Genomic DNA, 18,502 nt, shown 5'->3' on the forward strand with positions numbered 1-18,502 from the left:
TGATTTGGTATGTATTTCCATATGGAGATTTTGCTTGTATGTTTGGTGTTTCTTGTCTTTCCATTCATTTTAGAACGAGTCCCTAAAACACTAGTGGAAGTTATATATCGGGTTGGCCAAAAAGTTCGTTCGAGTTTTTCCTTAAGATCTTATGGAGAAACCTGAACGAACTTTTTTGGCTAACCCAGTACATTGGTGGGCATGTTTAAATCATGGGTTTTTCTTGAGGATCATCAGGTAACCAATCAATAGTCTTTTTTTAAAAAAAACTCTTGACCTTCAAATGTCAGTATATAAAACCAGGGATTGACTAGTTTTTTCTATAAAGGACCAGTACATATTTCAGACTTTATGTACAGTCATCATCACAACTGCAGATGGTCCCCAACTTACGATGTTTAACTTACGATTTTTTGACTTTATGACAGTGTGAAAGTGATATGCATTTAGTAGAACCTGTACTTCAAATTTTGAATTTTGATCTTTTCTGGAGCTATGATATGCAGTACAATAATCTCCTCTGATCCTGGGCAGCAGCAGACAGCCACAGCTACCAGTCATTCACACGATCATGAGGGTAAGCAATCCATACACTGACAACCATTCTGTACCCAAACAACCATTGTTTTTCACTTTCAGTGCAGTATTCAATAAATTACATGAGATATTCAGCACTTAATTATAACATAGGCTTTGTGTTAGATGATTTTGCCCAACTGTAGGCTAATGTAAGTTATTTTGAGCACATTTAATGTAGGCTAGGCTAAGCTATGATGTTTGGTAGGTTAGGTGTATTAAATGCATTTTTGACTTTCAGTATTTTCAGCTTATGATGGTGTTATTGGGAAGTGACCGGTTGTAAGTTGAGGAAGATCTGTACTCAACTCTGCCCTTATAGTGAGTGAAAAGAGCCACAGGCAATATGTTAATGAATGGGTGTGGTTGTGTTCCAAAAATGTAGTGAGCTAAATTTGGCCTGAAGGCTGTAGTTTGCTGATCCTTGTCTGAGAACATTACTTTTAGGGGTTCATTTTCTTTAGAGATGGTTCTCCAGATTTTTAGCAGGAGTTGAGGATAAGGCAGGAAATCAGTCTGCTGGTGTTCTAGAGCTGGGTAGGGGAAGGTAGCTGAGGGTTGTACCATTTAATACAGAGATCCTCACTTAGTGTCTCACCTTTACCCTCTCCTGCTTGATATTCCAAAATCCTATGCTCCTGTAGGTAAATTTCTTGATAACAGTGTTTCTCAAACTAATGTGCATGTGAAATACCTGGGGATATTATGAAAATGCAAGTTCAGATTTATTAGGTTTAAAGTTAGGCTGGAGAGTCTATATTTCTGTTAAGCTTCTGAGTGATGTTGATGCTGCTGGTCCTCATAGAACATTTTGAATAAATAGCAAGGGAATAAATACCACATTTCCTATGGATAGAACAGAGAAGATAATCTAGTTTTCTCTCTAGAGACTTTCAAATAATCCTTATGTTTCCTGCCCCATTTCTCACTTCTGCCTTCCATGGCTCAGATCCCTGAGTCTTTCCAGTCTTCTGTGGGTAAATTGACTAGCTTTTTGTCAGTGTCCTTCTCTGTAGGAAGCTAGATTTTCAATTCCTGTTCTAAGTCATGTTCAACTTTTTTCATTTATTCTCCAATTTTATGTATATATTTGGGGTTCCTCTCTTGGTTTTAGTGAAGATGGAGTTTGTACTTTGGGCTTTTAAAAAAGCATTTGGAATAATATTTGTGAGGATAAAAAGGAGAACATGTTTGAAATTGAAATTTAATTAGAAAGTAGACCATCATAAAGTATTTTCTTGAATTATGTTGTGGCCATCAGACATAATAACAAATCAAATTTTTATTATATCCAACCTGAAATGGTAAAGGAATTTAAATGTATTCATATAAGTAATTTCTGGAATAATACTTCAAAATGTTTGCTGAGGGACAATCATGATTATTTATTATTTGACTTTGGATTTTGCCAGTTGCTAATTTGTTATTAAAAAGATCCTTGAGAAAAGCTTCTTTCCTCCCATTTCTATTGTCTGAATTTATCCCTTGAAATATTTATATTCATAATAAAATGAATTAGAGAAATAAACAGCTTTCTGTCATGGAATTACGTATGGCCAGCCTGAAGCAAACTTGGGAAATAGATGAAATTTGTTTTCATTATCCTAATTCCAAACAAAGATAGCATGCCTTGACTCATCCCTGAAGTTCCACCTTTGCCTAAAAAGCTTCTCCTCTACTTTATGACTCAGAGTTTCATGTTCTGGATATTTTCTCTCTATCGTTCTTTGGTGTCCTTCCTCATAAATTATGGATTCTGAATCATAATATAATTTACCCGTTTAATAGATTATGGATAACACATTGTTAATGTAAAATAATGGATCTTTAAATAGTATTTCAGGAGTTATTCTCAAAATAGGCATATTATTGTTCTGCTGGTCCAGATTATTATCTGAATGCTTCAAATCATAACACTTAATCTGCTCTAAAGGAGTATTAGATTGAAAGTCATAAAGATTGCCATAAACAATAAGACATTGGATAAGTTACTAAATGTCTCTAAAGTAGGGCATTAGGTTAATTCATTTTGAAAATATATGCTATTCTAACTTTATGTCCTTCTAAACATCATATTATATTAGTCATATTAAGGAGATATAAATAAATTAAATAAATAAATAAATAAATAAATAAATAAATATGGCTTTTGTACTTGGTAAAACAAAAGCCAAACTGCATTCATATGTAAACTCTTTCTGAGGATTATGTGACTATTGTGTATACTAGGTAGGAAAATATCTTAAAAATTACATTTTTTATGCAGAAATTTTATAAGAGTATTACTAGTTTAAAATATTTTATTTTCATGGACTAAAGCTATGGAGAAGTGAGACTAGTTGCAATATATTTCAAAATATACAGGTGACCAAAATTCCTTTTTATTTCCTCAGATTATCTTTATTATTTCTGCCAATAATAAAATTAATGCTTTCTTATAAAAATTCCAACAATATGGATGATTATTTGCAGTGTGGAACCTTTCCTTCCAGAAGTTTTATCCATATAAAAGATCTATGTATAAATTTGTTTACGTTAATATTAAAGGATAACACCATACATAATATTCTGTAATTTGATTTCATAGTTTTTTGAATTATAGGTAGTAATGAATTCTGTAGAGGGCAATAAAATAGTTCACATTATAGAATCTGATTTCATAGCCATATCCATAAAACTCTTGTTAGTTATCGAAATGTTACACCCTAATGAGTAAAAGAAATGCTAATAAATTTTGTCTCTGATCCTCTAATTTATCTCTTATTTTGACAAGCATATTTTAATTTTAATCCTTTATGAATTTGTTTAATAACAAACTACTGAATGTGAATATTTAAAACTTACTGTCTTAACATTATGAGATCTTACTAAAACTGTGCTGTTTTTGGTGAAATGTGTGAATTACAATTTGGTGAAATTATGATACTATGGATTAGTAAAAAATCATTAGATATGTGAGCAATGACAGAATTCTACAATTTGAACAAGGATGTCTCTATATTTTTGTGCAGAAGAACTACCTTTCATTTTACTGAAGACTTGAGCTCTTGAGGGGGATGAAAAATTCAGAGCTGAGAGTGAACAGCAAAGGAGGTAGTTATGCTACCTGTGCATCCCCCCATTGATTGGGAATTCCAGGAATCCACAGAGAAAACTGTGAAGTTATCCAGGATATTCTGGTTTCCTGTTTGGGGGCCCATGTGTGGGCAATGGACTGGTGACCAAGGTCCAATCACTTCAGCCTTTTCTAGGGATGTTCCTTTTGAAGAGTTAGTAGAGTGTGTTTGAGAAGAGGCAAAAGTGTATGTTAAAATTATACCACTTGGAAACATCTGGAAAGTATTTCTGAGTTGCTGTTTTCTCTTACCTTCCCATCCATATCTTCCTCCACCAGACTCCAACCTCAGCAAAGATAAAGGGTAGTATTTACTGGGAACAGATTTTGCAAAGAATTGATGACATGTCTTCATGGCAATTTTCCATGCTAGAAACATAGTGGCTACAGAGTTGATTGTAATATTTGACTTTATGTTACTCTCAATAACTTTTCATGATGATCCTCTGACCAAGTTATAGAATGGAGGGGCTACCTTACCACTTGCAGACATCTCCAAACATTTGCTGATGATTTGTCAATTGGTCTTTTGGATCCTTATGGCTTCTAGTCCTATACACCAGGCAGTACTTCATGCCAGGAGAGCTATGTATATATATCAACCAAACAGTGGTCCAAGTCAGTGTTGGCAGTTATGCAGCAGCCATGCTTCCATTCTCAACTCCCACACCCATGGCAGACATTGCTAATCCACCTTGGCACTCTTTCTCACCGGGCTTAAATGTGACCTCAGAATTCTTTTCCACCAAGTGTTCAAGAATCTAGTCCCAATTTTTTGAAGTTTGTGTACAAAATGAAAATGAATTTGGTCTTAGGTCCAAGCTAAAGAGACAAAATTCAAAAGAAATTAAGATCACCTCCTTTGAGGTCACTTTAGTATGCCTTCTCTTTCCTGGGTCTGGATTTTATCCTCATGATTTCAGCCTCAGATACTTTGGATTTTAGACTTTATGTACTTTACTCTCTTCTTTTTGCTTACTCCACTGATCCAAGCATGCCTCTCTAGTGGAGGAGTACTGTGGTAATCGTTCACAAATGGTCATTGGTTTGAGTCCTGGCTCTGCCCTTTACAAGCTATGTTATTTAAACCTCTTAAGTCCAGGTTTCCTTCTTTACAAAATAAGTGCTGTGATACATGATATATAAGGTACTCTGTGTGAAAACATGTTCCAACTTAACATTACATAAATGTTGGGTATGTTTATTATTGATGAGGATTCAATTTCAATATTCAACTAAAAAGTGGAAACCTTGTACATTATGTTGAAAATAGTGAAATTATATTCATTAGAATGCTGCGTGCACCTGTTGTTGTTCAGATAGATTAAGTTTGAAATACTTTACCAAAATATGATAGTCTGATCATCTTAAGTGGCATAAAACTATATGAAGACATACTAAAATTGCTCACTAAACTCAGTCAAACCTGGACTTCTGCTAAAATAGCTGCAAGTGTTTAAAGAGACTATCTTCTGAGTTCTTAGCTCTAATTGGTCTACCACTATTTAGACAGCACTACAAATTTAATTCCAGGTGGAAATACTATGCCAGTGTCATTGGAGACATAGTCTCTCTCTTTTCTTAAATGATAAGTTTGGGAAAGTTACAGTACATTTTCCTGATACTCACATATCCAAATTCAAAGTTGATTGCTCAGTCAGATTTGTAAGATTTGAATTGTTATTGCAAAAACTCACTTGAATTCATTCCTAGACAAGTTTTGTTATGGAATGCCTTATTAAAATAGTCATTCAAAATAAATGTATTTATATATGTTACAGTAAGGATGTCAGTTAATATTTGCTCACATATTTCTACCTAAAACATATTTCATACAGTCCCTTCTTCCTTGGTGGCCATTTTTATACCTCAAGATCCTATCTCTTGGCTACAGTTAAGTGGACTAGGAATGAGAATTGATGGTAAGAAAAGTTACAGCCAATAGATTGGCTTAATAGAAGCCTGTGACTTGTTCTGCTGTAAACAGGTGCATTAGGTCAATCAGATTCTCACCCTTGGGAATTTAAACTGGAAAGCACAAAGTCTGTTAGCAATAGGCATAGCAGCTGAAAGGATGCTTTTAGGTAGTTGCCGCATCGAAGTCATGTACAAACTGAAGTTATGAGGGAGCAAAAACTGGATAAACAGAGGAAACCACATAGCAAAGATGAATGATGTAGGTAAGGAGAGAGAACAGTGACACTAAGAAAGCTAATTTAGCTATTGATGGAGAGAGAGGTTAGCCAGCCCTTAAAGCTGATTCTGGGCCAGTTCCTGTATCATTACAACAAATTCCCTTTAGTTGAAATAAAGTGGATCTCTTTTCCTTGCCTAACCAATCCATGTGCTAATAAACATACATAATTCAGTTTTGTCTTGCAATCACACTTTGTTCTGATGCTTATTTTGAATACATTCTTGGTAAGAAATATGCGATAATATGGGCATGAAGTAAAGTTTTACTAGGATCTATGACTTTTAATACTTTACTGTTACATTAGTGTTTGGTAAATTTATGGTGGCAATCATGCCTGAGAGATTAAAAAGATTGTTTTTGTTTCATTATAAATAAACTACAGAAAAGTAGCTTGTTTTCTGTAACAAATTTTGAAAGTACAGGGCACCAATTTTTGAAGTGAACCTTGGGCAGATGTTAGGAATGCCACAACATGATGAGGAATATGTGTTCATTTAAGAATGGCACTGAGTCTGGAGGGAAGATCATTAGAGCAATAAAACAGATGTGGGGAACATATTAAAGGTGCTGATGGGGTAACTTGAAATGTCCTGGATGGTCATTTTCACTATTCTGTTTCATCAGGAAATTATCATGGCTTAAAAATATATTTTTAAAATTGTTATCCAGAAAAAGTAATTTATTTTCTATAAATAGCAAAAGTCACAATTTGAAAATAGCAAGTATGTTACATTTAAGATAGTTCTAGAAATATGTTGCAATTTTGTTTTACTTTATAAATACATTGCAAAAATATATTTAAAAAAGGGAGACAGGCTTCTGTAAAAGCATGCACACGTGTGTAAGGGTAGGCAGCTATCAAGAGATATATTCTGGCTCTAATACCAGGGATGTGCATATATTTATATTTTTCAACATCTTGGATGTGATTTAAAGGATGTTATGCACTGTGGTTTGGAATTGTAAATTGTTCTGTCTTCTCTAAAGAGAGCTTATCTTTTCAAAAATCTTTCATTCACAATATTTATTACTGATTTTATCACATCTGATTTATGTTATTTTCATAAATTGTTTCTTGGGGTAAAATTGTACTCGGTTAAATAGTAATTTAAAATCTGTCTTCCAAGACTATAACAGAACTGTACTGGCATGACATATTTTTTAAAGTGTGTTTTACTTGAGGACTATCATATTTCTGAAACTGGCAGTTCTAAATGAAATAACTGTTTAAACTGCTTGCCAGTAGAGCGCTTACCTGGTAAGAAAAATATTGGAACTAGCCAAGCAGGAAGGTGTTTTAATTTCTATTTCATTACAGCTACAAAAATTTGTTTTTCTCTTTTAGGAATATTTCTTTTCTATACTCCCTTCTTCAAAGTTTGAGTCACTTGCTTGCTTTATAACTCTATGGAGTTTGGGTCCATTTAATTCCCTATAACTGATGAAAATTGGGAAGGACAGATGTACCAACTTGTTGAAATTATACATTAATTGATTTTTTTTTTAAGTCAGGAAAACCCCAAATATAATACTCTGGAGACTGCCATCTTAACAAAGTTGGTAAAATAATGGTACAGAGTTGTTACCTGTATATAACAAAGTCAGAAAACAAAGTATCCATTTCTATAACTAATGTATTGAGGACATTTAATGAAATTATTTGACTAAAGAAAACATGTTTTTACCAAGTGGAAACATTTATGATTCGACTTTGAGAAGTATTGGACCATACAGGTGTTTAAAAATTTAGATAATATTTTTTTCATATATTATCTCTGCTATATTTTAGTATATTTTTTGGTAATGAAGTTATGAAATTATTTTCAAAACTCCGGACCTTTTTAGAAATACTGTGGAGAGCCGGTGAGGAATATAACCTATAATCTATGAATATAGTCTATTTTGAGTTCTGTTTCACCCACCTTTTTTTTTTTTTTCTTTTGTGGTATGCGGGCCTCTCACTGTTGCGGCCTCTCCCGTTGCGGAGCACAGACTCCGGACGCTCACAGGCCCAGCCGTTCCGCGGCATGTGGGATCTTCCCAGACTGGGGCACGAACCTGTGTCCCCTGAATCGGCAGGCAGACTCTCAACCACTGCGCCACCAGGGAGGCCCTCACCCACCTTTTGATGTATATATTATTACTACCAACTTGTGCTTATGAAGAAATAAAAATAGCTGTATTTGTAGACATTATAGTAAGTAAAGTTGTCTGAATAAATTATATGATTTGATCATTACAAAAACTTATTGAGGTGGTGGGCACTATGTTCCCACAAGCTGAAAAAGGAACAATTAACTAGTCTATCCACAAATTTGGGTTCATAAAACTGGAGCAAATCCAGTGTCTTGGGTTCAGATGTAGTACTCTTTTCCTAGAGGTCACTGTCTCTTAACAAGGAATGAAGGCACATTCAGGTAAAGTACTACTTATTTTCTTGGCTTGAGAGTAATGTAAATAAAAAATGAACTAAAAACTCCCCAAAGTAAAAGATGCGTTTAATGTCATTAAATAGTGGAAAGAGCAATGCAGTACAAATCATATATTAATTTAAGACTCATTTTTAAGTTGATCAAGTTACATAAAAGTCCCACCCTATTACATAAAATTAAAATGTCTTGGGTATAGCCACAAACATTTGACTTAATATTGAAATTGTGTTGATAACCTTTCCTAGTTTGAAGTTTCAGCCCTTTATGAGTAAAATTTGAGGATTAACTGCTGTTACTGGTTCTGTAATTAATCCTAAATGGGGAAGATGGAGGCAGATGGGTCAAAGTTTCCTTTTAATTGAACACCGTCCTTTATTTGCCATAAATATGTTTCTTAAGTTACAAGGCAAAAAACTATCTTGAACGAGAATCCTACTCTTTGATGAATTAGAGCATTTAGTCCAGAGACAGTTCCAAGAAAAAGTTCAGAGAGAAATTTATTTTTAGAGAACTCATCTCACTGTTAACAGGAATAATGAAAGAGTGAATCATAGAATGCAGTTGGCGCCTGGTCCTGGCAATTATGCAGCCATTTACCCCTCAGTGACAACTTGGGAGCTAGAGCTTCAGCACATTCTGGGTGTTGATTTCCTACAGGGGCATGTTTATGTTGTAAATGAAGCACAGGCTGCTTGGAAGGCTTCAGATGGTTCTATTGGGTTGAGGATTAATGAGGTTAAATTAACTCAGTCACTTAATGCACATTTTATTGAAGTTCAAGCTGTTCAGACTGTTGCAGTTAATATGAGTAACCCAGAATGTTGCCAGTTAAATGTAAGTCACACATTAGGGATGCCAGGATCATTACTGACAGGAAGAAAGCAGTTTTATTTGGTTATAACATTTATCATAAAGGCATTCTCATGTTTTTAAAGATATATATATATATATACATATTTAAAAAATATGTTATGTAAAATGTATCTATAACTATCTTTAAATCATGAGACCACCTATATGATATATATGTGAAATATATGTATTTATATATATGATATATGTATATTTTCTCCTAAATGCCATTCATTTAGGGGTTTGATTGTCATCTAGGGCAAGATTATGATCTTAGCTTTGAATATTTTTGTCCTGATTTTAGAGAGCAAAATGTTGACTTGAGGAATATAAGTGAAATGAACAAAATTTCCTTCCTCCATGAGTCTGCATAAGAGGAACATGTTGGGATAGCTGTTTTCTCAAACCCTATAGTATCATAAAAACAATGTCCTGAAAAGCTCCCATGTTGAGAAGATATGAGTCAGACACATAATGCAAAACCCAAGCACCCATTCATTCACTAATTCATTCACTCATTGTTTTTTGAGCACCTAATATGTACTACCTCTTATGCTAGTGCTGGGGATAAATAGTTCTAGCTTCCTTATATTTAATGTGTGTATTAGCTTATGCATTTAAGTATGCATATCTTAAGTTATCAAGGGCTTTATGACTTCCTGTGGAACATCTACAGGTATACTATTGGCTTTCAAAAAACAATTTCTAGATGCTCATAAAGTAAATAAGCCCCCTAGGTGATGGAATCTAATATTCACATAAATTGCTCCATTTTTACTCTAGACAACAAAGGTGGACTTAGAACATCATAAATGACAACACCCTCCTCTACCAAAGGACTGCAAACAGACACTTTACTGACCTTTTGTGCAAGTACTATAGAGCTCTCACAATGTATAGAATCTCATGACCTATTCTACTTCCTATTGGCTGAGCTAACACTTGAAATGTCCATTTTACTTTCAGGCCAAGCATAATGACATTGGAAAAAATAATCCAGAGTGCATCTTCAGATAAAAACACACACACACACACACACTCTGAATAAAGAGCTCATGGCAAGGCTCCAGGACTCTAAACGCAGACTTGCCTAGCACAACTGGTGCACCGCATGTTGCCACTTTTCTCCACCCCTGGCACAGCACTCCCCTGGTTTGGAAGTAGGGCTTTGCCATCCCTACTGAGAACAGGGCACTGAGAAGTGATTGCTAGAGGCAAGAAGCTTACAGTTGTCAACCACCACTGCAGTTTTATTGTTCTTCTTGTCATTTCCCTACTGTTATTTTCTGATAACTCTCCAGCTTAAAGGCACAAATGGTATTTATTTAATACAACAAATTCTTTTTAATTGCCAAGTGCTCTGTAGTCTCTTTAAGGAATATACCTGACTTTGACCGTTCAGGCATTTGGGGGTGGGGAACAGTAAAAGAGAGAAAGATCACATAAAGTCATAGTGATACAAAGCAGTATTTAGTGACATAACCAAGGCACATGTACATCAGGTACTCAAGACCTGATCACAGGTACTCAGTACATTTTAGTTTCTTCTTTGCTAGTCTTCCATATATGCTTGGAGTAGGCTGGGTGTACATAGAGCTCTGAAACAGCCAGAGGTGTTTGTCTTTAACTTGGTCGGCTATCAGAAATTACTGAAGCTTATTTCCCTAAGAAAATAAAACCATTGGTATAAAAGGAAAAATTTGGAAATTAACTACTTTTGTGAAGTATATGTGGTATTATATAAACCTAAATTTAAAATATGCCTGGAGATGTTTAATGTTGAATCATTTTTTCTGGCACATTCTGTATGCCTAAACTTAAGGGTAATGCTTCTAGATGAGTTATTCGTTAAAAATGAAAAACATATATTTATTCAAGGTTGAGCATTAGAATTTTTAAAATAATATATGTTACCAAGTTAAGATAAAATAATTCTAAAATAAGAAAAAGAAAAATGTCCAGAGATTGGTGAAAGTTTAACTTTCAGAATATGGTAGAAAGAAATGAACAAGATAGACGTGTGTTGATGTGTTCAGTTTTCAGAATAAAATATTGAAGTATGTTATAGACATGATGATGGTAGATATGGTATCTCTTCAGCATGCTGAAATTGACACTGTAAAGAAACTTCAGACACATCAAGATCTGGGGACAAGATCAGCAGATTTTTAAATTTTTATTTTATTTTAACATCTTTATTGGAGTATAATTGCTTTACAGTGGTGTGTCAGTTTCTGCTTTATAACAAAGTGAATCAGCTATACATATACATATATCCCCATATCTCCTCCCTCTTGCGATTTTTAAGCCTATGTTACCTTGACATGACAGAAGTACCCGTTATCATTTAATATGGAGCTGAGGGACTTCTCTGGTGGCATAGTGGTTAAGAATCCACCTGCCAATGCAGGGGACACGGGTTCGATCCCTGGTCTGGGAAGATCCCACATGCCCTGGAGCAACTAAGCCTGCACCACAACTACTAAGGCTGCATGCCACAACTACAGAAGCCTGCGCACCTAGAGCCTGTGCTCTTCAACAAGAGAAGCCATCGCAACGAGAAGCCCGTGCACTGCATCGAAGAGTAGCCCCCTCTCAACGCAACTAGAGAAAGCCCGTGCACAGCAACGAAGACCCAAAGCAGCCAAAAATAAAAATAAATAAATAAATTTATTTAAAAAAAGAATAATATGGAGCTGAAATAGAGCTTTGAAAGAAATGGCACATTTTCTTTGATATCTCAGGTTGATTCCCATGAAAATGTATAAATATAAGAATGTTTTTCCCTTATTATATAAAGTACATTATATATATTATACATATGAATACATATATACTTGTCCTTTATCATCAAGTAATATTTATGAATTTATAGTCTCATTGTAGGAAAGTTAAGGAATGAGAGCAGAATGTTTTGTTAGAAAATAATTGAAAGGAATAAAAGAATATATAGAAAACAAATTAGGAAGAAGTAGAGTATTTAGTGTCAGCTAAGTCCAAAAACTTCATTATGGCTTAGGTTTTCAGAATATATTACCTATCTTCCACCTGGTTTTCTGAGCCTCCTCTCCTATATTAAGTATCTTGCTACAGTAAGCTGAATTGTTCATGTCAGTTGTCACTAATACAAAACCAAAAAGAATTTGGCAAGAATTTCAGCTGATAATTTTTGGAGCTACAACTTAAGATCCCTAGTAAAATATTTGAATGATACATAGGACAACCTAAAGCTGAAAGCTGGTATATTCTAGTATAAGTAGAATTGTCCTGTTAACATGCTGAGGTAATGCAAGACTACGAAGATGAATGTTTACTGGGTACTTTCAGTAGACAATCTGATGTGCTCTGCATTACTCAGTTGTGTTGACAATAGAATCTTGGCAAAATAAAGTCTAAGCACAAGGGAGGAAAGTGATGATATACCAAATGCAAATCATAGATTGAAATCAAATTGTTTTGGTAGTTCTTTCTTCATATAATCTCATATTTTTAGTTGATTTTGACAATTAATGGGTATACATTTTACAAAAGGGTTACAAATATCCATTATCTTTTTTGTCCGAAATATGTAAAACTAAAATAAAATCATGTTATAAAAGAGAGCACAGGATCTAGACTCTGGAGTGTTAATCATGCAACTGGTACTAAGAAATTAGTTAAGAGGAACAGAGTAAGAATAAAAGCTCCAGAAATATTAAAATTTGGAACTTAAAATAACTCCAGAGTTTACTAATTCCTGTGTTCAGGACTAATAAGCTACAAGGTGTCAAAATGTAAATTTTTCTAGGCTAATTTATATTGTCAGAGAAATTGCAAGTCCTCATTTTTATTCATTCCTTCATTAATTAAATTGATAGATAAATATACTGAGTTCCTACTTTGTGCCAGGCACTCTGCTAGGCCATGGGGTAAGTAATAAATAATAAATACTAAGTAAATAAGTTCCAAAACAGAAGTAGAGTCATGGATGTAGAAAATAAACTTATGGTTACCAGGGGATAAGGTCGGGGGTGGGGGAAGGGATACACTGGGAGACTGGGACTGACACATACACACTACTATATATAAAATAGATAACTAACAAGAACCTGCTATATAGCACAGGGAACTCTACTCAGTACTCTGTAATGACCTATATGGGAATAGAATCTAAAACAGAGTGGATATATGTGTATGTATAACTGATTCACTTTACTGTACACCTGAAACTAACACAACATTGTAAATCAACTATACTCCAATAAAAATTTTTTAAAAATGGTAAGTAATTAGTAAAAGTATAAATGTGATAATTCTTATGAAGAAAAGATTGGTGGTATAGAGAGAGTGCGTCATAGGGAAAATTGACTGATAGTCTGTGCCAGGAAAATCTTCCCCAAGGATGTGACATTTGAGTTGACGTTGAATGATGAATAAGAATCAACTAAGTAAACGGGAGGCATGAATGTTTCCTGTGGAGGGAACAGCTTGTACAAAGAGTCTTGGCTGAAAGACATACAGCATGTGTTCTGGGTTAAGTTTTGTTCCCCCAAAAGATATACAAAGTCCTGATTCCAGTATCTCATAAAAGGGCCTTTTTGGGAATAGGGTCATTGCAGGCATAATTAGTTGTTAAGAGGAGGTCACTGTGGAATAGTATGAGCCCTTAATCCAGTGTTACTGGTGCCATAATAAGAAGAGGAGAAGAGTCACCTGAGGGAAAATGTTATGTGACAATGGAGGCAGAGCCTGAAGTGCTGAAGTTGCAAACCAAGACTCACCAAGCCTCCTGGTAACCACCAGACTCCAGGAAGAGGCCAGAAAGAGACTGTCCTGATTTACAGCTGTTCGGCTAGCCTAATTATTAATAGCATCTACTTTCACTCTCGTCTGGGTGATAAGCTAATTGATTACTCTGGTTATAACTGGCTAGTTAACTTAGAACTTGAAGGAAACCAGAATATGTCACCCTAAAATATACCTCTTTGACCTAAAACTTATTTTGAGCTGAAAGTAGTTAAGAAGTAGCAAATGCAGGAAAAGCTCTCTCTACCTTCCTCTTTTTTACCTAAAGGCAGAATGACTCTAGACTCTTATCAGCCCAGATAGGCACCAGAGGAGCTTGCAAACAAATCTTACTCCATTAGTTTCCTCTCTTACATTTACCTTCTCACAGTTTGCCACCCTCGGAAGCCTAAAACCACTTTCCTTTGTTCTGTCATTTCTGTACAAATGTATTCTTCTTTGTTGAAGATACTGTTATCTCTGGAGTACTAAACCACCTCTTTGAGTTGCTCATTCACTGGTTTCTCCTAGGAATATGTAAGATGCACATGTTAATAAACATTTGTTTTTCTCTTTAATCAGTCTTTCATCACAGGGGCTCCAGCTGAGAACTTAGAAGTGTAGGTGGAAAAGGACTTTATCCTCCCATATACCTCTTTCCATATTCTCATATTTTATGCTTTGTAGGAGCAGTGTATTTGTTCTTTCCCAGGACTCATTCCCTTCTTTCTCACCAGTAGTGCCCCAGTTTCCCTTTGAAGAGTTCATACTACCTTCGTTTTCATTTATGTGGGTTGATTCAAGGGTGGGTCTCTGTTGGCTTTACCCTATTGTTAAATCCTATTCCATTAGGCACAGTGGTTGGATTGGACATATTTAGGGATATTAAGGGGCAGTGAATTCCAGGACCTTGTATGGGAAGAAAAGAGACTCCATTTCCCTGGATGATGAATTGTTAGTATGTGAGGGCTGGACCAGTGGCAGCCGTTATCAATCATAAGTGATTAATTTGAAGCTTATGTTGGTGGGTGATAAGAGGCAGTGTGTGGCTTAAGGATTAAGGACACCAGTGAGGGCTGAGTAGAGAGTGAAAGAGAAACTGGTTTTATGGTAACATTGTTTGAGCCACTAGATCATGACTAGCCTGAATCCAGACCTGCTACTGGAGCTTTGTTCATGTGAATTAAAATGTGTCCCTTATTGCTTAAGCCAGCTTGATTTGAGTTTTGTCGCTTATAAGTCCTAAGTGGTAGGCTATTCTTCCATAATTGATTTTATGTTGTGCTATTAAATGTGTGTCGTCTTGGGTAGCGGGGTAGGTGGATGGATGTTAAGTAGAGTTTGTTGTTGGTTGAATGAAGGCAAGAGATCAAATATTATGCCTTTTGCATTTTTCCCCTCTAGTTGCAGATTGAGGAGGGAACCCTGTGACTTAAGGAATCTTCAAATTAACTGTATTTGAAAGGAATAAAGATGGAATTCTCTGGCAACCATGCAGAGCAATGCATTCAGAGATATAGCAAGGAAGATGTACAAAGTTACTCAAGTAGCATCTTTAGGGTGCTCATCCTTTGGCATCATGGGTATTTGGCTCATTTTTGGATCATTATTTTGTCTTACTGTTTATTCACTTCTACAAATATGGACTCCATCTCTAGTATATCAGTGTCTTTTCTTCTAGTATTTAACCAGTCAGATATATTTGGAATTTAATTTATTATCTAGGTCCTACCAGAGCATCTATTCATGCTTATGTTACATTTCCGTAAATAGGGGCGATTTTGAAGGTTTGATTCTGGGATTTCTGTATCAGGAATCTATTTACCTTGTATCGTATGCCTCTAACCACTGTGTTTGGTACACATGTGGCCAATAGTAATGAGGATGCTAGATTTATTTCTCATTCTTTACCTCTTGCATTTCAAAGTAATATGGGTTTTATTATTATGCTTTAGACAGATGCCACACTCAGGCTGGATAATTAAGGAACATGTAATAAAGAAAATATTTACCTTTTAGAGAAAGCAACAACGTATGGTGCAGTATACTGAAGCTAGTAGCAGCAGTGAGCCTTTAAAGGTACCAGGGGGGAGTGGTTACTAGAACCTGGAGAAAGGGTTTTATGAGGAGGATTCCCTGATGGGGGTTAAAAGGAAATATCAGCTTTCTAGGGCACAGAAAAAGCAAGAAAAGTATAGAGTGAATCTGGAAGGGTAAACAGAAGCTTAAAAGTTGTTGGGGTTTAGGCAGGATTTGAAGCTACGAAACTAAATGAAATCATAAGGCAATAAAGGGAAATAGGGAAGAGCTCCAAGAACTGAGCCCAAAGACTGTAATGTAAAGAAGAGAGAGAAGAGAATGAAGGCACAATAGATATGGAGAAGAGCATCTAGTGATGTAGAGGAACATGGGCAGTGTGAAGACCTGGAACCCAAATGAATAAAGTATTTGCAGGAGGAGGGAGTGATTAACTGTCAAATGATGCTCACAGGTCAAGTAAGAAGGGAACTGGGAACAGATAATTGAATTAGCCATATGGGGAATCACCAGCATCTTTGAATTGAATTTCAGTGGCTGGTTGGGTAGAAAGTTATTGGAGTTGTTTTGAAAGAAGATGGAAAAATAAGAATTTGAGATGGCAAATATAGACAAATATTTCCAAGAATTTTGCTTTTAAGGGAGCAGAAAAATGGTGGTAGGTGGGGCAAAAAGCAAAGTCAAGTCAAGGGAGTGTTTAGGATTCAAAAAATAGCATCCCACTTGTTCACTCTCTTATGTGTGTTTCCAGTATTTCACACTGTCAAACAGTGTTGCAGTAGAGTAACCTTGTGCATGTGTTCTTGTGCCGTGTCAGTTTGCATTTTCAAATATGGCCAATTTTTTTATGCTGAGGAAGATTATCATCTATCGTCTATAATCAGCAAAATGAATAAACTCCAATTAGCTTAAAGAAAATGTTTCAAAATTGAAGGAAAAAAGAATGCTTTCTGCTTTGTTCTCAGCAGAACAAAGCAACATTTCAGCTTAGTTTAAAAAAAAAAACAGCAAAAAAGAAAAGAAACACATATGGATTATGCAAAGAAGTAAGAGGATAATGAATCATGAAAGGTAAGAAACATGGAAAGGGAAACTAGGATTGTCACTTCTAAAATATTTCTTTTGTTTAACTGATGCTTTATTAACTTTTCTCCTTTCTCTTTCTCACTTCCCCGTTCCTATTCTTTGCTAACTGAGATCTCTTCCTAAATAAACCACTTGCAGTTAGTCCTATCTTAGATCAAGTTTTGATGGCAGACCACATGCCACAGACACAAATTGGAATTCTTTTTTTTGTTTTTTTTAAATTTACCTTGTTTTTTAGGCATCAAATGACTTCCTCCTAATTTATTAAATTTATTTATTTATTTTTGGCTGTGTTGGGTCTTCGTTGCTGCGCACAGGCTTTCTCTAGTTGTGGCGAGTGGGGGCTACTCTTCGTTGCAGTGTGTGGGCTTCTCATTGCGGTGGCTTCTCTTTGTTGTGGAGCATGGGCTCTAGGCATGTGGGCTTCAGTAGTTGTGGCACGCAGGTTCAGTAGTTGTGGCACACGAGCTTGGTTGTTCTGTGGCATGTGGGACCTTCCCAGACCAGGGATCAAACCCATGTCCCCTGCATTGGCAGGCGGATTCTTAACCACTGCGCCACCAGGGAAGTCCCTTCAATGTTGCTAGACAAAACATTCCCCCCCCCCTTTTTTTTTTTTTTTTAATACACGCATTTATTTATTTGGCTGTGCCAGGTCTTAGTTGCGGCATGCGGGTTCTTTAGTTACGGCATGTGGGATCTAATTCCCTGACCAGGGGTCGAACCTGGCCCTCTTGCATTGGGAGCACAGAGTCTCAGCCACTGGACCACCAAGGAAGTCCTGGAATTCTTTAAAAGGATTTTTTCTCCTCACAATTGTTATAGATACTGATACAAAATAAGAATCCAGTTGTATTCTGCTCTTTCATAAATTTTCATGGGAACAAGAGATTTCTGGGCCATTTTCTTATTTGGAGGGGAGGAACTGGTCCCAGTTTGGTGGCATCGTAATGCACATGAGGTTAGAAAAACAGAGCTCCATTCATTTCTTGTACTGTTCAGGTTTTTAATGGTTTAGATTAGAACTTATATTTCCATATGTTGTATACAACATTCCCCAAATAATAATGAAGTCTATTAGGGCTGTTTTAGACCTTACATTTAATGTGTACATTTAACAGGTCTGATATTTTAAAACTGGGAGTCTTAGTCATTTGAAGGGAATATAATGAAACCTCTTTCAAAACCAAGAGAAATAAGTGCTTTTTGATTATGAAACCAGATTTCTTTAATTGATGAGAGAGATTGAGAGAGGAGAGGGAGAGAGAGAGGGAGATAAAGAGGGAAAGAGAGAGGGAGACAGAGAGAGGGAGGGTAGGGAGGAAGGGAGGGAGAGATTCCTTTGATTCATACAGCTTAAAGTGCCTTGGCATCATGGGCATGTATTATTTTTAAATGTATGAATCTGAAGAGGATGTTATTTGTTTGTAGGACAGCATGTTT

Source organism: Grampus griseus, assembly GCF_964374135.1.
Source record: "Grampus griseus genome assembly, chromosome: 7".
NCBI lineage: Eukaryota > Metazoa > Chordata > Mammalia > Artiodactyla > Delphinidae > Grampus > Grampus griseus.